This window comes from Chiloscyllium plagiosum, unplaced genomic scaffold, assembly GCF_037043375.1.
Source record: "Chiloscyllium plagiosum isolate Xiang-an unplaced genomic scaffold, Cpla_swu_hap1 HiC_scaffold_14, whole genome shotgun sequence".
Taxonomy (NCBI): Eukaryota; Metazoa; Chordata; class Chondrichthyes; order Orectolobiformes; family Hemiscylliidae; genus Chiloscyllium; species Chiloscyllium plagiosum.
The window spans coordinates 12,641,636-12,661,367 of NW_028270152.1; the positions used below are offsets into that span (position 1 = coordinate 12,641,636).

General features: G+C 50.4%; 6 non-coding genes across 6 annotated transcripts; all 6 read left to right on the forward strand.

Moving 5' to 3' along the window:
• The first annotated feature begins 4,098 nt into the window (after positions 1-4,098).
• trnaf-gaa (transfer RNA phenylalanine (anticodon GAA)) lies at positions 4,099-4,171 on the forward strand. Its single transcript has one exon. It is a non-coding gene; the product is annotated as a tRNA-Phe (tRNA).
• Positions 4,172-9,122: 4,951 nt separating this feature from the next.
• On the forward strand, positions 9,123-9,195 carry trnaf-gaa (transfer RNA phenylalanine (anticodon GAA)). The gene has a single exon. It is a non-coding gene; the product is annotated as a tRNA-Phe (tRNA).
• A 2,439-nt stretch (positions 9,196-11,634) lies between these two features.
• Positions 11,635-11,707, forward strand: trnaf-gaa (transfer RNA phenylalanine (anticodon GAA)). The gene has a single exon. It is a non-coding gene; the product is annotated as a tRNA-Phe (tRNA).
• A 1,189-nt stretch (positions 11,708-12,896) lies between these two features.
• On the forward strand, positions 12,897-12,969 carry trnaf-gaa (transfer RNA phenylalanine (anticodon GAA)). The gene has a single exon. It is a non-coding gene; the product is annotated as a tRNA-Phe (tRNA).
• Positions 12,970-14,158: 1,189 nt separating this feature from the next.
• trnaf-gaa (transfer RNA phenylalanine (anticodon GAA)) lies at positions 14,159-14,231 on the forward strand. Its single transcript has one exon. It is a non-coding gene; the product is annotated as a tRNA-Phe (tRNA).
• A 4,951-nt stretch (positions 14,232-19,182) lies between these two features.
• On the forward strand, positions 19,183-19,255 carry trnaf-gaa (transfer RNA phenylalanine (anticodon GAA)). The gene has a single exon. It is a non-coding gene; the product is annotated as a tRNA-Phe (tRNA).
• Positions 19,256-19,732: the final 477 nt, after the last annotated feature.

A 19,732-nucleotide genomic window follows, 5' to 3' on the forward strand; every position in this document is an offset into this window, starting at 1 on the left:
CGAGACATGTTGACGGTGAACGGAGCACGACGTGGAACTTGTCGAGGACTGGAGGGACCTGTTCCTCGTTGTGCATTTGACGAGCGAGTTGACCAGAGCCAAGCAGTCAACTTCAGAAATGATTGTGCAGAATGAACGACAGTGTAGATATAGACGGTATAAAGAGGCAGCGGCCGAAGCGAACTGTCCGCCGAGAAAACAGGGTGGGAAATTTTGCCGGAAGAAGTTGATGTTGTGAGGAGATTTGGAACAAATACGCTGGGCAAATCCCAAGTGAATGTGGCCGCGAGCAAAGTGCCTGAGCGCGCTGAGCTGGCAGCAGCTGCCGAAATAGCTCAGTTGGGAGAGCGTTAGACTGAAGATCTAAAGGTCCCGGGTTTCGGCAAGTGCAGGACTGCTTGCGCGCTCCCTCCTTTGTTTAGCTGTGATGGAGGCGAGTGAGTAAATGTGAAGCTCTGCACCTTTCCTTGCTGGCGCAAGGGTGGTTTGGATTGCTTCTCACCCTTCTTCTGCATGGTGCTCCTGCAGCGATGCTGTGCCTTTTGCTTCCAGTCTCATGGCACATTTCTTCTCATTGGCTCCGTAACGAGCATTCCAAAACAGTCAAATAATCAAATGGACAAACCCTCAATCCTGCACCAATTCAAATTCTCCTACTGTTCATTGACCAACATCTGCGAACGCACAAAACAGTCTTTGAGTCAGCAACGCGTACATGGTGGCCTTTGCACTCTCTCTATCAAACACTCCCTCGCTCATAAGCTTGCTGACGGCCAGCTGTCCAAGCTTGCAAAAACTGGTGATCCCTGATCGCAATGGAAAGGTTGCAGGAGAGATGCTGACATGCGCATGGCCGCCTGACTTTAGGTTGATTTGAGCGTTCCAGAGGTGCGCCTCAGGAAATCGCTTTGGACTGTCCTTGTTTTCGACACAAGCGGTCACTTCAGAAATGATCGTGCAGAATGACGATGGAAAAGTATTCACAAACAGACTCGGTCGGGTAAACAGTCAGTGACTAGCATGCCGCTTTGGAGATGGTTGCAGAGAACTTGGGAATCCTCAAGCCTGCAGAGTAATAACTGAAGGTTTTAACAGTGGACGGACTGAAGCCGGAGCAGAGGCGATTTGTTCAAATTGTTCCGGTGCATCGGGTTGCTTGCAAAGCAGCTTAGACTGATACTGACCATTTGCAGACGGATGGCATCACGTGCAGCATTTCGAGAGGTAGAGGAGAGATGGGGTGAAGCTGGCGAGACATGTTGACGGTGAACGGAGCACGACGTGGAACTTGTCGAGGACTGGAGGGACCAGTTCCTCGTTGTGCGTTTGACGAGCGAGTTGACCAGAGCCAAGCAGTCAACTTCAGAAATGATTGTGCAGAATGAACGACAGTGTAGACATAGACGGTATAAAGAGGCAGCGGCCGAAGCGAACTGTCCGCCGAGAAAACAGGGTGGGAAATTTTGCCGGAAGAAGTTGATGTTGTGAGGAGATTTGGAACAAATACGCTGGGCAAATCCCAAGTGAATGTGGCCGCGAGCAAAGTGCCTGAGCGCGCTGAGCTGGCAGCAGCTGCCGAAATAGCTCAGTTGGGAGAGCGTTAGACTGAAGATCTAAAGGTCCCTGGTTCAGTCCCGGGTTTCGGCAAGTGCAGGACTGCTTGCGCGCTCCCTCCTTTGTTTAGCTGTGATGGAGGCGAGTGAGTAAATGTGAAGCTCTGCACCTTTTCTTGCTGGCGAAAGGGTGGTTTGGATTGCTTCTCACCCTCCTTCTGCATGGTGCTCCTGCAGCGATGCTGTGCCTTTTGCTTCCAGTCTCATGGCACATTTCTTCTCATTGGCTCCGTAACGAGCATTCCAAAACAGTCAAATAATCAAATGGACAAACCCTCAATCCTGCACCAATTCAAATTCTCCTACTGTTCATTGACCAACATCTGCGAACGCACAAAACAGTCTTTGAGTCAGCAACGCGTACATGGTGGCCTTTGCACTCTCTCTATCAAACACTCCCTCATTCATAAGCTTGCTGACGGCCAGCTGTTCCAGCTTGCAAAAACTGGTGATCCCTGATCGCAATGGAAAGGTTGCAGGAGAGATGCTGACATGCGCATGGCCGCCTGACTTTAGGTTGATTTGAGCGTTCCAGAGGTGCGCCTCAGGAAATCGCTTTGGACTGTCCTTGTTTTCGACACAAGCGGTCACTTCAGAAATGATCGTGCAGAATGACGATGGAAAAGTATTCACAAACAGACTCGGTCGGGTAAATAGTCAGTGACTTGCATGCCGCTTTGGAGATGGTTGCAGAGAACTTGGGAATCCTCAAGCCTGCAGAGTAATAACTGAAGGTTTTAACAGTGGACGGACTGAAGCCGGAGCAGAGGCGATTTGTTCAAATTGTTCCGGTGCATCGGGTTGCTTGCAAAGCAGCTTAGACTGATACTGACCATTTGCAGACGGATGGCATCACGTGCAGCATTTCGAGAGGTAGAGGAGAGATGGGGTGAAGCTGGCGAGACATGTTGACGGTGAACGGAGCACGACGTGGAACTTGTCGAGGACTGGAGGGACCAGTTCCTCGTTGTGCATTTGACGAGCGAGTTGACCAGAGCCAAGCAGTCAATTTCAGAAATGATTGTGCAGAATGAACGACAGTGTAGATATAGACGGTATAAAGAGGCAGCGGCCGAAGCGAACTGTCCGCCGAGAAAACAGGGTGGGAAATTTTGCCGGAAGAAGTTGATGTTGTGAGGAGATTTGGAACAAATACGCTGGGCAAATCCCAAGTGAATGTGGCCGCGAGCAAAGTGCCTGAGCGCGCTGAGCTGGCAGCAGCTGCCGAAATAGCTCAGTTGGGAGAGCGTTAGACTGAAGATCTAAAGGTCCCTGGTTCAGTCCCGGGTTTCGGCAAGTGCAGGACTGCTTGCGCGCTCCCTCCTTTGTTTAGCTGTGATGGAGGCGAGTGAGTAAATGTGAAGCTCTGCACCTTTTCTTGCTGGCGAAAGGGTGGTTTGGATTGCTTCTCACCCTCCTTCTGCATGGTGCTCCTGCAGCGATGCTGTGCCTTTTGCTTCCAGTCTCATGGCACATTTCTTCTCATTGGCTCCGTAACGAGCATTCCAAAACAGTCAAATAATCAAATGGACAAACCCTCAATCCTGCACCAATTCAAATTCTCCTACTGTTCATTGACCAACATCTGCGAACGCACAAAACAGTCTTTGAGTCAGCAACGCGTACATGGTGGCCTTTGCACTCTCTCTATCAAACACTCCCTCATTCATAAGCTTGCTGACGGCCAGCTGTCCCAGCTTGCAAAAACTGGTGATCCCTGATCGCAATGGAAAGGTTGCAGGAGAGATGCTGACATGCGCATGGCCGCCTGACTTTAGGTTGATTTGAGCGTTCCAGAGGTGCGCCTCAGGAAATCGCTTTGGACTGTCCTTGTTTTCGACACAAGCGGTCACTTCAGAAATGATCGTGCAGAATGACGATGGAAAAGTATTCACAAACAGACTCGGTCGGGTAAATAGTCAGTGACTTGCATGCCGCTTTGGAGATGGTTGCAGAGAACTTGGGAATCCTCAAGCCTGCAGAGTAATAACTGAAGGTTTTAACAGTGGACGGACTGAAGCCGGAGCAGAGGCGATTTGTTCAAATTGTTCCGGTGCATCGGATTGCTTGCAAAGCAGCTTAGACTGATACTGACCATTTGCAGACGGATGGCATCACGTGCAGCATTTCGAGAGGTAGAGGAGAGATGGGGTGAAGCTGGCGAGACATGTTGACGGTGAACGGAGCACGACGTGGAACTTGTCGAGGACTGGAGGGACCAGTTCCTCGTTGTGCATTTGACGAGCGAGTTGACCAGAGCCAAGCAGTCAATTTCAGAAATGATTGTGCAGAATGAACGACAGTGTAGATATAGACGGTATAAAGAGGCAGCGGCCGAAGCGAACTGTCCGCCGAGAAAACAGGGTGGGAAATTTTGCCGGAAGAAGTTGATGTTGTGAGGAGATTTGGAACAAATACGCTGGGCAAATCCCAAGTGAATGTGGCCGCGAGCAAAGTGCCTGAGCGCGCTGAGCTGGCAGCAGCTGCCGAAATAGCTCAGTTGGGAGAGCGTTAGACTGAAAATCTAAAGGTCCCTGGTTCAATCCCCGGTTTCGGCAAGTGCAGGACTGCTTGCGCGCTCCCTCCTTTGTTTAGCTGTGATGGAGGCGAGTGAGTAAATGTGAAGCTCTGCACCTTTTCTTGCTGGCGAAAGGGTGGTTTGGATTGCTTCTCACCCTCCTTCTGCATGGTGCTCCTGCAGCGATGCTGTGCCTTTTGCTTCCAGTCTCATGGCACATTTCTTCTCATTGGCTCCGTAACGAGCATTCCAAAACAGTCAAATAATCAAATGGACAAACCCTCAATCCTGCACCAATTCAAATTCTCCTACTGTTCATTGACCAACATCTGCGAACGCACAAAACAGTCTTTGAGTCAGCAACGCGTACATGGTGGCCTTTGCACTCTCTCTATCAAACACTCCCTCGCTCATAAGCTTGCTGACGGCCAGCTGTTCCAGCTTGCAAAAACTGGTGATCCCTGATCGCAATGGAAAGGTTGCAGGAGAGATGCTGACATGCGCATGGCCGCCTGACTTTAGGTTGATTTGAGCGTTCCAGAGGTGCGCCTCAGGAAATCGCTTTGGACTGTCCTTGTTTTCGACACAAGCGGTCACTTCAGAAATGATCGTGCAGAATGACGATGGAAAAGTATTCACAAACAGACTCGGTCGGGTAAACAGTCAGTGACTTGCATGCCGCTTTGGAGATGGTTGCAGAGAACTTGGGAATCCTCAAGCCTTCAGAGTAATAACTGAAGGTTTTAACAGTGGACGGACTGAAGCCGGAGCAGAGGCGATTTGTTCAAATTGTTCCGGTGCATCGGGTTGCTTGCAAAGCAGCTTAGACTGATACTGACCATTTGCAGATGGATGGCATCACGTGCAGCATTTCGAGAGGTAGAGGAGAGATGGGGTGAAGCTGGCGAGACATGTTGACGGTGAACGGAGCACGACGTGGAACTTGTCGAGGACTGGAGGGACCTGTTCCTCGTTGTGCATTTGACGAGCGAGTTGACCAGAGCCAAGCAGTCAACTTCAGAAATGATTGTGCAGAATGAACGACAGTGTAGATATAGACGGTATAAAGAGGCAGCGGCCGAAGCGAACTGTCCGCCGAGAAAACAGGGTGGGAAATTTTGCCGGAAGAAGTTGATGTTGTGAGGAGATTTGGAACAAATACGCTGGGCAAATCCCAAGTGAATGTGGCCGCGAGCAAAGTGCCTGAGCGCGCTGAGCTGGCAGCAGCTGCCGAAATAGCTCAGTTGGGAGAGCGTTAGACTGAAGATCTAAAGGTCCCGGGTTTCGGCAAGTGCAGGATTGCTTGCGCGCTCCCTCCTTTGTTTAGCTGTGATGGAGGCGAGTGAGTAAATGTGAAGCTCTGCACCTTTCCTTGCTGGCGCAAGGGTGGTTTGGATTGCTTCTCACCCTTCTTCTGCATGGTGCTCCTGCAGCGATGCTGTGCCTTTTGCTTCCAGTCTCATGGCACATTTCTTCTCATTGGCTCCGTAACGAGCATTCCAAAACAGTCAAATAATCAAATGGACAAACCCTCAATCCTGCACCAATTCAAATTCTCCTACTGTTCATTGACCAACATCTGCGAACGCACAAAACAGTCTTTGAGTCAGCAACGCTTACATGGTGGCCTTTGCACTCTCTCTATCAAACACTCCCTCGCTCATAAGCTTGCTGACGGCCAGCTGTCCCAGCTTGCAAAAACTGGTGATCCCTGATCGCAATGGAAAGGTTGCAGGAGAGATGCTGACATGCGCATGGCCGCCTGACTTTAGGTTGATTTGAGCGTTCCAGAGGTGCGCCTCAGGAAATCGCTTTGGACTGTCCTTGTTTTCGACACAAGCGGTCACTTCAGAAATGATCGTGCAGAATGACGATGGAAAAGTATTCACAAACAGACTCGGTCGGGTAAACAGTCAGTGACTTGCATGCCGCTTTGGAGATGGTTGCAGAGAACTTGGGAATCCTCAAGCCTGCAGAGTAATAACTGAAGGTTTTAACAGTGGACGGACTGAAGCCGGAGCAGAGGCGATTTGTTCAAATTGTTCCGGTGCATCGGGTTGCTTGCAAAGCAGCTTAGACTGATACTGACCATTTGCAGACGGATGGCATCACGTGCAGCATTTCGAGAGGTAGAGGAGAGATGGGGTGAAGCTGGCGAGACATGTTGACGGTGAACGGAGCACGACGTGGAACTTGTCGAGGACTGGAGGGACCAGTTCCTCGTTGTGCATTTGACGAGCGAGTTGACCAGAGCCAAGCAGTCAACTTCAGAAATGATTGTGCAGAATGAACGACAGTGTAGACATAGACGGTATAAAGAGGCAGCGGCCGAAGCGAACTGTCCGCCGAGAAAACAGGGTGGGAAATTTTGCCGGAAGAAGTTGATGTTGTGAGGAGATTTGGAACAAATACGCTGGGCAAATCCCAAGTGAATGTGGCCGCGAGCAAAGTGCCTGAGCGCGGTGAGCTGGCAGCAGCTGCCGAAATAGCTCAGTTGGGAGAGCGTTAGACTGAAGATCTAAAGGTCCCTGGTTCAGTCCCGGGTTTCGGCAAGTGCAGGACTGCTTGCGCGCTCCCTCCTTTGTTTAGCTGTGATGGAGGCGAGTGAGTAAATGTGAAGCTCTGCACCTTTTCTTGCTGGCGAAAGGGTGGTTTGGATTGCTTCTCACCCTCCTTCTGCATGGTGCTCCTGCAGCGATGCTGTGCCTTTTGCTTCCAGTCTCATGGCACATTTCTTCTCATTGGCTCCGTAACGAGCATTCCAAAACAGTCAAATAATCAAATGGACAAACCCTCAATCCTGCACCAATTCAAATTCTCCTACTGTTCATTGACCAACATCTGCGAACGCACAAAACAGTCTTTGAGTCAGCAACGCGTACATGGTGGCCTTTGCACTCTCTCTATCAAACACTCCCTCGCTCATAAGCTTGCTGAAGGTCAGCTGTTCCAGCTTGCAAAAACTGGTGATCCCTGATCGCAATGGAAAGGTTGCAGGAGAGATGCTGACATGCGCATGGCCGCCTGACTTTCGGTTGATTTGAACGTTCCAGAGGTGCGCCTCAGGAAATCGCTTTGGACTGTCCTTGTTTTCGACACAAGCGGTCACTTCAGAAATGATCGTGCAGAATGACGATGGAAAAGTATTCACAAACAGACTCGGTCGGGTAAACAGTCAGTGACTTGCATGCCGCTTTGGAGCTGGTTGCAGAGAACTTGGGAATCCTCAAGCCTGCAGAGTAATAACTCAAGGTTTTAGCAGTGGACGGACTGAAGCCGGAGCAGAGGCGATTTGTTCAAATTGTTTCGGTGCATCGGGTTGCTTGCAAAGCAGCTCAGACTGATACTGACCATTTGCAGACGGATGGCATCACGTGCAGCATTTCGAGAGGTAGAGGAGAGATGGGGTGGAGCTGGCGAGACATGTTGACGGTGAACGGAGCACGACGTGGAACTTGTCGAGGACTGGAGGGACCAGTTCCTCGTTGTGCATTTGACGAGCGAGTTGACCAGAGCCAAGCAGTCAACTTCAGAAATGATTGTGCAGAATGAACGACAGTGTAGATATAGACGGTATAAAGAGGCAGCGGCCGAAGCGAACTGTCCGCCGAGAAAACAGGGTGGGAAATTTTGCCGGAAGAAGTTGATGTTGTGAGGAGATTTGGAACAAATACGCTGGGCAAATCCCAAGTGAATGTGGCCGCGAGCAAAGTGCCTGAGCGCGCTGAGCTGGCAGCAGCTGCCGGAATAGCTCAGTTGGGAGAGCGTTAGACTGAAGATCTAAAGGTCCCGGGTTTCGGCAAGTGCAGGACTGCTTGCGCGCTCGCTCCTTTGTTTAGCTGTGATGGAGGCGAGTGAGTAAATGTGAAGCTCTGCACCTTTCCTTGCTGGCGCAAGGGTGGTTTGGATTGCTTCTCACCCTCCTTCTGCATGGTGCTCCTGCAGCGATGCTGTGCCTTTTGCTTCCAGTCTCATGGCACATTTCTTCTCATTGGCTCCGTAACGAGCATTCCAAAACAGTCAAATAATCAAATGGACAAACCCTCAATCCTGCACCAATTCAAATTCTCCTACTGTTCATTGACCAACATCTGCGAACGCACAAAACAGTCTTTGAGTCAGCAACGCGTACATGGTGGCCTTTGCACTCTCTCTATCAAACACTCCCTCGCTCATAAGCTTGCTGACGGCCAGCTGTTCCAGCTTGCAAAAACTGGTGATCCCTGATCGCAATGGAAAGGTTGCAGGAGAGATGCTGACATGCGCATGGCCGCCTGACTTTAGGTTGATTTGAGCGTTCCAGAGGTGCGCCTCAGGAAATCGCTTTGGACTGTCCTTGTTTTCGACGCAAGCGGTCACTTCACAAATGATCGTGCAGAATGACGATGGAAAAGTATTCACAAACAGACTCGGTCGGGTAAATAGTCAGTGACTTGCATGCCGCTTTGGAGATGGTTGCAGAGAACTTGGGAATCCTCAAGCCTGCAGAGTAATAACTGAAGGTTTTAACAGTGGACGGACTGAAGCCGGAGCAGAGGCGATTTGTTCAAATTGTTCCGGTGCATCGGGTTGCTTGCAAAGCAGCTTAGACTGATACTGACCATTTGCAGACGGATGGCATCACGTGCAGCATTTCGAGAGGTAGAGGAGAGATGGGGTGAAGCTGGCGAGACATGTTGACGGTGAACGGAGCACGACGTGGAACTTGTCGAGGACTGGAGGGACCAGTTCCTCGTTGTGCGTTTGACGAGCGAGTTGACCAGAGCCAAGCAGTCAACTTCAGAAATGATTGTGCAGAATGAACGACAGTGTAGACATAGACGGTATAAAGAGGCAGCGGCCGAAGCGAACTGTCCGCCGAGAAAACAGGGTGGGAAATTTTGCCGGAAGAAGTTGATGTTGTGAGGAGATTTGGAACAAATACGCTGGGCAAATCTCAAGTGAATGTGGCCGCGAGCAAAGTGCCTGAGCGCGCTGAGCTGACTGCAGCTGCTGAAATAGCTCAGTTGGGAGAGCGTTAGACTGAAGATCTAAAGGTCCCTGGTTCAATCCCGGGTTTCGGCAAGTGCAGGATTGCTTGCGCGCTCCCTCCTTTGTTTAGCTGTGATGGAGGCGAGTGAGTAAATGTGAAGCTCTGCACCTTTCCTTGCTGGCGCAAGGGTGGTTTGGATTGCTTCTCACCCTCCTTCTGCATGGTGCTCCTGCAGCGATGCTGTGCCTTTTGCTTCCAGTCTCATGGCACATTTCTTCTCATTGGCTCCGTAACGAGCATTCCAAAACAGTCAAATAATCAAATGGACAAACCCTCAATCCTGCACCAATTCAAATTCTCCTACTGTTCATTGACCAACATCTGCGAACGCACAAAACAGTCTTTGAGTCAGCAACGCGTACATGGTGGCCTTTGCACTCTCTCTATCAAACACTCCCTCGCTCATAAGCTTGCTGACGGCCAGCTGTTCCAGCTTGCAAAAACTGGTGATCCCTGATCGCAATGGAAAGGTTGCAGGAGAGATGCTGACATGCGCATGGCCGCCTGACTTTAGGTTGATTTGAGCGTTCCAGAGGTGCGCCTCAGGAAATCGCTTTGGACTGTCCTTGTTTTCGACACAAGCGGTCACTTCAGAAATGATCGTGCAGAATGACGATGGAAAAGTATTCACAAACAGACTCGGTCGGGTAAACAGTCAGTGACTTGCATGCCGCTTTGGAGATGGTTGCAGAGAACTTGGGAATCCTCAAGCCTTCAGAGTAATAACTGAAGGTTTTAACAGTGGACGGACTGAAGCCGGAGCAGAGGCGATTTGTTCAAATTGTTCCGGTGCATCGGGTTGCTTGCAAAGCAGCTTAGACTGATACTGACCATTTGCAGACGGATGGCATCACGTGCAGCATTTCGAGAGGTAGAGGAGAGATGGGGTGAAGCTGGCGAGACATGTTGACGGTGAACGGAGCACGACGTGGAACTTGTCGAGGACTGGAGGGACCAGTTCCTCGTTGTGCATTTGACGAGCGAGTTGACCAGAGCCAAGCAGTCAACTTCAGAAATGATTGTGCAGAATGAACGACAGTGTAGATATAGACGGTATAAAGAGGCAGCGGCCGAAGCGAACTGTCCGCCGAGAAAACAGGGTGGGAAATTTTGCCGGAAGAAGTTGATGTTGTGAGGAGATTTGGAACAAATACGCTGGGCAAATCCCAAGTGAATGTGGCCGCGAGCAAAGTGCCTGAGCGCACAGAGCTGGCAGCAGCTGCCGAAATAGCTCAGTTGGGAGAGCGTTAGACTGAAGATCTAAAGGTCCCGGGTTTCGGCAAGTGCAGGACTGCTTGCGCGCTCCCTCCTTTGTTTAGCTGTGATGGAGGCGAGTGAATAAATGTGAAGCTCTGCACCTTTCCTTGCTGGCGAAAGGGTGGTTTGGATTGCTTCTCACCCTCCTTCTGCATGGTGCTCCTGCAGCGATGCTGTGCCTTTTGCTTCCAGTCTCATGGCACATTTCTTCTCATTGGCTCCGTAACGAGCATTCCAAAACAGTCAAATAATCAAATGGACAAACCCTCAATCCTGCACCAATTCAAATTCTCCTACTGTTCATTGACCAACATCTGCGAACGCACAAAACAGTCTTTGAGTCAGCAACGCGTACATGGTGGCCTTTGCACTCTCTCTATCAAACACTCCCTCGCTCATAAGCTTGCTGACGGCCAGCTGTTCCAGCTTGCAAAAACTGGTGATCCCTGATCGCAATGGAAAGGTTGCAGGAGAGATGCTGACATGCGCATGGCCGCCTGACTTTAGGTTGATTTGAGCGTTCCAGAGGTGCGCCTCAGGAAATCGCTTTGGACTGTCCTTGTTTTCGACACAAGCGGTCACTTCAGAAATGATCGTGCAGAATGACGATGGAAAAGTATTCACAAACAGACTCGGTCGGGTAAACAGTCAGTGACTTGCATGCCGCTTTGGAGATGGTTGCAGAGAACTTGGGAATCCTCAAGCCTGCAGAGTAATAACTGAAGGTTTTAACAGTGGACGGACTGAAGCCGGAGCAGAGGCGATTTGTTCAAATTGTTCCGGTGCATCGGGTTGCTTGCAAAGCAGCTTAGACTGATACTGACCATTTGCAGACGGATGGCATCACGTGCAGCATTTCGAGAGGTAGAGGAGAGATGGGGTGAAGCTGGCGAGACATGTTGACGGTGAACGGAGCACGACGTGGAACTTGTCGAGGACTGGAGGGACCAGTTCCTCGTTGTGCATTTGACAAGCGAGTTGACCAGAGCCAAGCAGTCAACTTCAGAAATGATTGTGCAGAATGAACAACAGTGTAGATATAGACGGTATAAAGAGGCAGCGGCCGAAGCGAACTGTCCGCCGAGAAAACAGGGTGGGAAATTTTGCCGGAAGAAGTTGATGTTGTGAGGAGATTTGTAACAAATACGCTGGGCAAATCTCAAGTGAATGTGGCCGCGAGCAAAGTGCCTGAGCGCGCTGAGCTGACAGCAGCTGCTGAAATAGCTCAGTTGGGAGAGCGTTAGACTGAAGATCTAAAGGTCCCTGGTTCAATCCCGGGTTTCGGCAAGTGCAGGATTGCTTGCGTGCTCCCTGCTTTGTTTAGCTGTGATGGAGGCGAGTGAGTAAATGTGAAGCTCTGCACCTTTCCTTGCTGGCGCAAGGGTGGTTTGGATTGCTTCTCACCCTCCTTCTGCATGGTGCTCCTGCAGCGATGCTGTGCCTTTTGCTTCCAGTCTCATGGCACATTTCTTCTCATTGGCTCCGTAACGAGCATTCCAAAACAGTCAAATAATCAAATGGACAAACCCTCAATCCTGCACCAATTCAAATTCTCCTACTGTTCATTGACCAACATCTGCGAACGCACAAAACAGTCTTTGAGTCAGCAACGCGTACATGGTGGCCTTTGCACTCTCTCTATCAAACACTCCCTCGCTCATAAGCTTGCTGACGGCCAGCTGTTCCAGCTTGCAAAAACTGGTGATCCCTGATCGCAATGGAAAGGTTGCAGGAGAGATGCTGACATGCGCATGGCCGCCTGACTTTAGGTTGATTTGAGCGTTCCAGAGGTGCGCCTCAGGAAATCGCTTTGGACTGTCCTTGTTTTCGACACAAGCGGTCACTTCAGAAATGATCGTGCAGAATGACGATGGAAAAGTATTCACAAACAGACTCGGTCGGGTAAACAGTCAGTGACTTGCATGCCGCTTTGGAGATGGTTGCAGAGAACTTGGGAATCCTCAAGCCTGCAGAGTAATAACTGAAGGTTTTAACAGTGGACGGACTGAAGCCGGAGCAGAGGCGATTTGTTCAAATTGTTCCGGTGCATCGGGTTGCTTGCAAAGCAGCTTAGACTGATACTGACCATTTGCAGACGGATGGCATCACGTGCAGCATTTCGAGAGGTAGAGGAGAGATGGGGTGAAGCTGGCGAGACATGTTGACGGTGAACGGAGCACGACGTGGAACTTGTCGAGGACTGGAGGGACCAGTTCCTCGTTGTGCATTTGACGAGCGAGTTGACCAGAGCCAAGCAGTCAACTTCAGAAATGATTGTGCAGAATGAACAACAGTGTAGATATAGACGGTATAAAGAGGCAGCGGCCGAAGCGAACTGTCCGCCGAGAAAACAGGGTGGGAAATTTTGCCGGAAGAAGTTGATGTTGTGAGGAGATTTGTAACAAATACGCTGGGCAAATCTCAAGTGAATGTGGCCGCGAGCAAAGTGCCTGAGCGCGCTGAGCTGACAGCAGCTGCTGAAATAGCTCAGTTGGGAGAGCGTTAGACTGAAGATCTAAAGGTCCCTGGTTCAATCCCGGGTTTCGGCAAGTGCAGGATTGCTTGCGTGCTCCCTGCTTTGTTTAGCTGTGATGGAGGCGAGTGAGTAAATGTGAAGCTCTGCACCTTTCCTTGCTGGCGCAAGGGTGGTTTGGATTGCTTCTCACCCTCCTTCTGCATGGTGCTCCTGCAGCGATGCTGTGCCTTTTGCTTCCAGTCTCATGGCACATTTCTTCTCATTGGCTCCGTAACGAGCATTCCAAAACAGTCAAATAATCAAATGGACAAACCCTCAATCCTGCACCAATTCAAATTCTCCTACTGTTCATTGACCAACATCTGCGAACGCACAAAACAGTCTTTGAGTCAGCAACGCGTACATGGTGGCCTTTGCACTCTCTCTATCAAACACTCCCTCGCTCATAAGCTTGCTGACGGCCAGCTGTTCCAGCTTGCAAAAACTGGTGATCCCTGATCGCAATGGAAAGGTTGCAGGAGAGATGCTGACATGCGCATGGCCGCCTGACTTTAGGTTGATTTGAGCGTTCCAGAGGTGCGCCTCAGGAAATCGCTTTGGACTGTCCTTGTTTTCGACACAAGCGGTCACTTCAGAAATGATCGTGCAGAATGACGATGGAAAAGTATTCACAAACAGACTCGGTCGGGTAAACAGTCAGTGACTTGCATGCCGCTTTGGAGATGGTTGCAGAGAACTTGGGAATCCTCAAGCCTTCAGAGTAATAACTGAAGGTTTTAACAGTGGACGGACTGAAGCCGGAGCAGAGGCGATTTGTTCAAATTGTTCCGGTGCATCGGGTTGCTTGCAAAGCAGCTTAGACTGATACTGACCATTTGCAGACGGATGGCATCACGTGCAGCATTTCGAGAGGTAGAGGAGAGATGGGGTGAAGCTGGCGAGACATGTTGACGGTGAACGGAGCACGACGTGGAACTTGTCGAGGACTGGAGGGACCAGTTCCTCGTTGTGCATTTGACGAGCGAGTTGACCAGAGCCAAGCAGTCAATTTCAGAAATGATTGTGCAGAATGAACGACAGTGTAGATATAGACGGTATAAAGAGGCAGCGGCCGAAGCGAACTGTCCGCCGAGAAAACAGGGTGGGAAATTTTGCCGGAAGAAGTTGATGTTGTGAGGAGATTTGGAACAAATACGCTGGGCAAATCCCAAGTGAATGTGGCCGCGAGCAAAGTGCCTGAGCGCACAGAGCTGGCAGCAGCTGCCGAAATAGCTCAGTTGGGAGAGCGTTAGACTGAAGATCTAAAGGTCCCTGGTTCAATCCCGGGTTTCGGCAAGTGCAGGACTGCTTGCGCGCTCCCTCCTTTGTTTAGCTGTGATGGAGGCGAGTGAGTAAATGTGAAGCTCTGCACCTTTCCTTGCTGGCGCAAGGGTGGTTTGGATTGCTTCTCACCCTCCTTCTGCATGGTGCTCCTGCAGCGATGCTGTGCCTTTTGCTTCCAGTCTCATGGCACATTTCTTCTCATTGGCTCCGTAACGAGCATTCCAAAACAGTCAAATAATCAAATGGACAAACCCTCAATCCTGCACCAATTCAAATTCTCCTACTGTTCATTGACCAACATCTGCGAACGCACAAAACAGTCTTTGAGTCAGCAACGCGTACATGGTGGCCTTTGCACTCTCTCTATCAAACACTCCCTCGCTCATAAGCTTGCTGACGGCCAGCTGTTCCAGCTTGCAAAAACTGGTGATCCCTGATCGCAATGGAAAGGTTGCAGGAGAGATGCTGACATGCGCATGGCCGCCTGACTTTAGGTTGATTTGAGCGTTCCAGAGGTGCGCCTCAGGAAATCGCTTTGGACTGTCCTTGTTTTCGACACAAGCGGTCACTTCAGAAATGATCGTGCAGAATGACGATGGAAAAGTATTCACAAACAGACTCGGTCGGGTAAACAGTCAGTGACTTGCATGCCGCTTTGGAGATGGTTGCAGAGAACTTGGGAATCCTCAAGCCTGCAGAGTAATAACTGAAGGTTTTAACAGTGGACGGACTGAAGCCGGAGCAGAGGCGATTTGTTCAAATTGTTCCGGTGCATCGGGTTGCTTGCAAAGCAGCTTAGACTGATACTGACCATTTGCAGACGGATGGCATCACGTGCAGCATTTCGAGAGGTAGAGGAGAGATGGGGTGAAGCTGGCGAGACATGTTGACGGTGAACGGAGCACGACGTGGAACTTGTCGAGGACTGGAGGGACCAGTTCCTCGTTGTGCATTTGACGAGCGAGTTGACCAGAGCCAAGCAGTCAACTTCAGAAATGATTGTGCAGAATGAACGACAGTGTAGATATAGACGGTATAAAGAGGCAGCGGCCGAAGCGAACTGTCCGCCGAGAAAACAGGGTGGGAAATTTTGCCGGAAGAAGTTGATGTTGTGAGGAGATTTGGAACAAATACGCTGGGCAAATCCCAAGTGAATGTGGCCGCGAGCAAAGTGCCTGAGCGCGCTGAGCTGGCAGCAGCTGCCGAAATAGCTCAGTTGGGAGAGCGTTAGACTGAAGATCTAAAGGTCCCGGGTTTCGGCAAGTGCAGGACTGCTTGCGCGCTCCCTCCTTTGTTTAGCTGTGATGGAGGCGAGTGAATAAATGTGAAGCTCTGCACCTTTCCTTGCTGGCGAAAGGGTGGTTTGGATTGCTTCTCACCCTCCTTCTGCATGGTGCTCCTGCAGCGATGCTGTGCCTTTTGCTTCCAGTCTCATGGCACATTTCTTCTCATTGGCTCCGTAACGAGCATTCCAAAACAGTCAAATAATCAAATGGACAAACCCTCAATCCTGCACCAATTCAAATTCTCCTACTGTTCATTGACCAACATCTGCGAACGCACAAAACAGTCTTTGAGTCAGCAACGCGTACATGGTGGCCGTTGCACTCTCTCTATCAAACACTCCCTCGCTCATAAGCTTGCTGACGGCCAGCTGTTCCAGCTTGCAAAAACTGGTGATCCCTGATCGCAATGGAAAGGTTGCAGGAGAGATGCTGACATGCGCATGGCCGCCTGACTTTAGGTTGATTTGAGCGTTCCAGAGGTGCGCCTCAGGAAATCGCTTTGGACTGTCCTTGTTTTCGACACAAGCGGTCACTTCAGAAATGATCGTGCAGAATGACGATGGAAAAGTATTCACAAACAGACTCGGTCGGGTAAACAGTCAGTGACTTGCATGCCGCTTTGGAGATGGTTGCAGAGAACGTGGGAATCCTCAAGCCTGCAGAGTAATAACTGAAGGTTTTAACAGTGGACGGACTGAAGCCGGAGCAGAGGCGATTTGTTCAAATTGTTCCGGTGCATCGGGTTGCTTGCAAAGCAGCTTAGACTGATACTGACCATTTGCAGACGGATGGCATCACGTGCAGCATTTCGAGAGGTAGAGGAGAGATGGGGTGAAGCTGGCGAGACATGTTGACGGTGAACGGAGCACGACGTGGAACTTGTCGAGGACTGGAGGGACCAGTTCCTCGTTGTGCATTTGACGAGCGAGTTGACCAGAGCCAAGCAGTCAACTTCAGAAATGATTGTGCAGAATGAACGACAGTGTAGATATAGACGGTATAAAGAGGCAGCGGCCGAAGCGAACTGTCCGCCGAGAAAACAGGGTGGGAAATTTTGCCGGAAGAAGTTGATGTTGTGAGGAGATTTGGAACAAATACGCTGGGCAAATCCCAAGTGAATGTGGTCGCGAGCAAAGTGCCTGAGCGCGCTGAGCTGGCAGCAGCTGCCGAAATAGCTCAGTTGGGAGAGCGTTAGACTGAAGATCTAAAGGTCCCTGGTTCAGTCCCGGGTTTCGGCAAGTGCAGGACTGCTTGCGCGCTCCCTCCTTTGTTTAGCTGTGATGGAGGCGAGTGAGTAAATGTGAAGCTCTGCACCTTTTCTTGCTGGCGAAAGGGTGGTTTGGATTGCTTCTCACCCTCCTTCTGCATGGTGCTCCTGCAGCGATGCTGTGCCTTTTGCTTCCAGTCTCATGGCACATTTCTTCTCATTGGCTCCGTAACGAGCATTCCAAAACAGTCAAATAATCAAATGGACAAACCCTCAATCCTGCACCAATTCAAATTCTCCTACTGTTCATTGACCAACATCTGCGAACGCACAAAACAGTCTTTGAGTCAGCAACGCGTACATGGTGGCCTTTGCACTCTCTCTATCAAACACTCCCTCGCTCATAAGCTTGCTGACGGTCAGCTGTTCCAGCTTGCAAAAACTGGTGATCCCTGATCGCAATGGAAAGGTTGCAGGAGAGATGCTGACATGCGCATGGCCGCCTGACTTTCGGTTGATTTGAACGTTCCAGAGGTGCGCCTCAGGAAATCGCTTTGGACTGTCCTTGTTTTCGACACAAGCGGTCACTTCAGAAATGATCGTGCAGAATGACGATGGAAAAGTATTCACAAACAGACTCGGTCGGGTAAACAGTCAGTGACTTGCATGCCGCTTTGGAGCTGGTTGCAGAGAACTTGGGAATCCTCAAGCCTGCAGAGTAATAACTCAAGGTTTTAGCAGTGGACGGACTGAAGCCGGAGCAGAGGCGATTTGTTCAAATTGTTTCGGTGCATCGGGTTGCTTGCAAAGCAGCTCAGACTGATACTGACCATTTGCAGACGGATGGCATCACGTGCAGCATTTCGAGAGGTAGAGGAGAGATGGGGTGGAGCTGGCGAGACATGTTGACGGTGAACGGAGCACGACGTGGAACTTGTCGAGGACTGGAGGGACCAGTTCCTCGTTGTGCATTTGACGAGCGAGTTGACCAGAGCCAAGCAGTCAACTTCAGAAATGATTGTGCAGAATGAACGACAGTGTAGATATAGACGGTATAAAGAGGCAGCGGCCGAAGCGAACTGTCCGCCGAGAAAACAGGGTGGGAAATTTTGCCGGAAGAAGTTGATGTTGTGAGGAGATTTGGAACAAATACGCTGGGCAAATCCCAAGTGAATGTGGCCGCGAGCAAAGTGCCTGAGCGCGCTGAGCTGGCAGCAGCTGCCGGAATAGCTCAGTTGGGAGAGCGTTAGACTGAAGATCTAAAGGTCCCGGGTTTCGGCAAGTGCAGGACTGCTTGCGCGCTCCCTCCTTTGTTTAGCTGTGATGGAGGCGAGTGAGTAAATGTGAAGCTCTGCACCTTTCCTTGCTGGCGAAAGGGTGGTTTGGATTGCTTCTCACCCTCCTTCTGCATGGTGCTCCTGCAGCGATGCTGTGCCTTTTGCTTCCAGTCTCATGGCACATTTCTTCTCATTGGCTCCGTAACGAGCATTCCAAAACAGTCAAATAATCAAATGGACAAACCCTCAATCCTGCACCAATTCAAATTCTCCTACTGTTCATTGACCAACATCTGCGAACGCACAAAACAGTCTTTGAGTCAGCAACGCGTACATGGTGGCCTTTGCACTCTCTCTATCAAACACTCCCTCGCTCATAAGCTTGCTGACGGCCAGCTGTTCCAGCTTGCAAAAACTGGTGATCCCTGATCGCAATGGAAAAGTTGCAGGAGAGATGCTGACATGCGCATGGCCGCCTGACTTTAGGTTGATTTGAGCGTTCCAGAGGTGCGCCTCAGGAAATCGCTTTGGACTGTCCTTGTTTTCGACACAAGCGGTCACTTCAGAAATGATCGTGCAGAATGACGATGGAAAAGTATTCACAAACAGACTCGGTCGGGTAAACAGTCAGTGACTTGCATGCCGCTTTGGAGATGGTTGCAGAGAACTTGGGAATCCTCAAGCCTGCAGAGTAATAACTGAAGGTTTTAACAGTGGACGGACTGAAGCCGGAGCAGAGGCGATTTGTTTAAATTGTTCCGGTGCATCGGGTTGCTTGCAAAGCAGCTTAGACTGATACTGACCATTTGCAGACGGATGGCATCACGTGCAGCATTTCGAGAGGTAGAGGAGAGATGGGGTGAAGCTGGCGAGACATGTTGACGGTGAACGGAGCACGACGTGGAACTTGTCGAGGACTGGAGGGACCAGTTCCTCGTTGTGCATTTGACGAGCGAGTTGACCAGAGCCAAACAGTCAACTTCAGAAATGATTGTGCAGAATGAACGACAGTGTAGATATAGACGGTATAAAGAGGCAGCGGCCGAAGCGAACTGTCCGCCGAGAAAACAGGGTGGGAAATTTTGCCGGAAGAAGTTGATGTTGTGAGGAGATTTGGAACAAATACGCTGGGCAAATCCCAAGTGAATGTGGCCGCGAGCAAAGTGCCTGAGCGCGCTGAGCTGGCAGCAGCTGCCGAAATAGCTCAGTTGGGAGAGCGTTAGACTGAAGATCTAAAGGTCCCTGGTTCAATCCCGGGTTTCGGCAAGTGCAGGACTGCTTGCGCGCTCCCTCCTTTGTTTAGCTGTGATGGAGGCGAGTGAGTAAATGTGAAGCTCTGCACCTTTCCTTGCTGGCGCAAGGGTGTTTTGGATTGCTTCTCACCCTCCTTCTGCATGGTGCTCCTGCAGCGATGCTGTGCCTTTTGCTTCCAGTCTCATGGCACATTTCTTCTCATTGGCTCCGTAACGAGCATTCCAAAACAGTCAAATAATCAAATGGACAAACCCTCAATCCTGCACCAATTCAAATTCTCCTACTGTTCATTGACCAACATCTGCGAACGCACAAAACAGTCTTTGAGTCAGCAACGTGTACATGGTGGCCTTTGCACTCTCTCTATCAAACACTCCCTCGCTCATAAGCTTGCTGACGGCCAGCTGTTCCAGCTTGCAAAAACTGGTGATCCCTGATCGCAATGGAAAAGTTGCAGGAGAGATGCTGACATGCGCATGGCCGCCTGAC